Raw genomic sequence first — 2798 nt, 5'->3', positions numbered from 1 at the left:
CTAGGATCCCAGGCAGCAGGGAAGGCTGCTGACCAAAACCGTGTCTGAGCCCAGACACCAATGGGGATGGCAGATTCTGGCTCACCCTGCTGCCCAGCTGGCTGTTGGGAGCACACATCCAGGGGTGGCAAGGCCCCCTAGAGAACAGCTTGGCAATGCCTCCCTTCTTAACGTGCCTGGCCCAAAAATCTGTTCTTTGCTCCCATCTTCCTGCTCTGAGATCTTAAAAAATGTGGTTAATGTTTTCCTGTGAATTTCCTGCAGGTGAAAAGTGCTAGATTTACAGTCCTGTGGAGGGAAGTCCTTGCAGTAGCCACAGCTCAGGTGCAATTTGGGCAGTAGCAAGACAAGCTTCCCCTCTCTGCCTTTGAATCCTGATTCAAAACCCGTTGAGGCCAATGTAAAGATTCTCACTGACTGCAGCAGGCTTTGGATCGGGCCCCTGATGTCCCGAAGCCCTGACCTGGAGGGACCAGCTCCTGGGAAGAAGAGACATTTAATTCTCCATAGCCTGTTATATCCTTGTTTTCTTGGGCGTCATACAGTGCCAGGTAAACAGAGGCTGTTACAATGCAGACCACCTGTCTGCCGAGAAGTGCCATGAAATCCCTTCCATTGTGTGCAGTTCAGATTTGTTTCTGGCACTGATTGACAGTAGAACATTTTCTCCAAATGAACAATGGACGACGTTTGGGCTGCAGGTTCCAGCAGGAGTCGGGAATCCCCAGCTCTGCCACTTACTGGCTGGGTGACGAAGGGCATGTCTCCAGGTCTCGGTTCACCCCACGTATGCTGCGTAGGATGATGTCTGCCTCACTGAGATGCTGGGAGGTTTGAGTCGTTTGTTTGTTTAAGTAATATTCTTAAAGCTCTTAGAGATTCTTGGATGAAAGGTGCTATCAAAGGGGGAAGTATTATTGTTATTCAGTGACAACAAAACATTAAGCTAATACTTAGGGGCTATAAATACGTATCAATAACTAAACTGGGCGGGAATTAAAAACATTGGAAAGCCAGGAAACAAGTCCAGGTACAACTTAAAGAACTAACCATAAAATGTGGGAAAATAGGAAATTATAACATTATACTCAGAGATATAATTATAGGTGGCACTGGTAGCACCACTCACAGGCCCCGACTTTCTCATTTCCCCGGGGGTGCTCGAACCGTGCACCCCCCCAGGCCCTGCCCCCACTCTGCTCCTTTCCCCAAGCCCCCCCCGCCTCTTCCCGCCCCCACTCCACCTCTTTCCGTCCGCCTCACTCTTCCTGTCTTGTTCCACCCCATCCCCTGAGTGTTCCCCGCCTTCGTTCTGCCTCTTCCGGCCCTCGCTCCTCCTCTTCCCCCCCCCCAGTGCCTCCTGCCTGCCGCTCAACAGACAGCTGATCAGTGGTGGGCGAGAGGCACTGGGGGGCGGGGAAGGAGCTGATCCGCAAGGCCCGCCAGTGGGTGCCGAGTGCCCACTATTTTTTTCCCGTGGGTCCTCCAGCCCCGGAGCACGCATGGAGTCAGCGCCTATGGCCCCGCCTATTATTAAGGTTACCTGACATTTTCCATTATAAGACTCTATTTCCAACTGCTGATAATTTTGCCAAACTTCAACCATTTGGCCTGAAATTTCCCATACTGGGTGTCTGCCACAGTCTGAATTTTTTTGGCATGTTTCAGCCAAAACTTGAACGGAGCTAGCGCGAGTCTGTCCAGCCAGGCTGAGAGGCTCACTCCCAGCTGCAGTGTAGACATACCCTCTGTGACTTACCTCCCCATCTGTAAAATGGAGCCAGGACTCTGAGCCCCTCTCCCCTCGCAAGGGGTCTCAGAGCCTGGCCCTCAGCCCGAGCCTGAAATCTGCACTGCAGTTTTATAGCCCTGCAGATCGAGGCCCACATGACTGAGTCAGCTAACCCAGGCCAGCCGCTGTGGGCCTTTTATTGCAGTGTAGATACATACTCACAGACACGTGAAAAACAGCTATAAGGCTGCTTCCAGGGTACTGCCTTCCAAGGGCAGGAGTAGGGGGCAGGCCGGGATGTGGCCTGGGGGTGTGCTGGGGCTGCAGCATGCATCGCTATGCAGATTCTGGGCAGTGCTTCAGTCCAGGGTGGCTGCTGTAATGTAGACAGGCCCCCAGAGGTTTCTAAGTCACATCAGAGGCCTCTCCAGCAGCCCAGGCTCAGGGGGGCACAAAGGTGTCTCACAGCTACCTTGGTCCACATGTCCCCGTGGCTGAGTTCTGTGCTCCACCTCATGCCGTTACTCTATTCTTTGTATGGCTGTAGCACCTCCGGGTCCCAGTCATAAGTATTGCCAACCGCGTGAGCTCAAAAATCACGAGTCAGCCCCTCCAACATCATGCGATTGACCCTAAAATCACGAGATTTTTCTTAAAAAGTCAAACCATGTTTCTGAATCTGTCTTTTGACGTGTTGACTCCCCTCTAGTCCTCTGCCAAAGTCTCTGTGATGGCTTCAGGTTGCAAAGGCAGGCCTGGTTTGCACTAGAAAATCAGGTCAGTTTAAGTACCTCGGTCAGGGTACCCTAGTTAAACCAACCCAGGTCCCCATGTAGACAGCACTAGGTCGCCAGAAGAATTCTTCCGTCAACCTAGCTGCTAATGCTTGGGGAGGTGCCAAAATCCTGTGACTTGCAATTAGTTCAGGAGAGTTGTCAATGCTGCTTTCCCCTGGCTGCTTGGAGGGGACTCTCCTTCCCCACCACAACCCCTAGGCTCCTCTTCTCCTACCCCCATCACTGTCCTCTGCACCCCCTCAGCCTCCCTCCTGCCTCCACATTCCCCT

Source organism: Terrapene carolina, unplaced genomic scaffold (assembly GCF_002925995.2).
Source record: "Terrapene carolina triunguis isolate 2854851 unplaced genomic scaffold, T_m_triunguis-2.0 Scaffold228, whole genome shotgun sequence".
Taxonomy (NCBI): Eukaryota; Metazoa; Chordata; order Testudines; family Emydidae; genus Terrapene; species Terrapene triunguis.
This window is presented reverse-complemented; position numbering follows the sequence as displayed.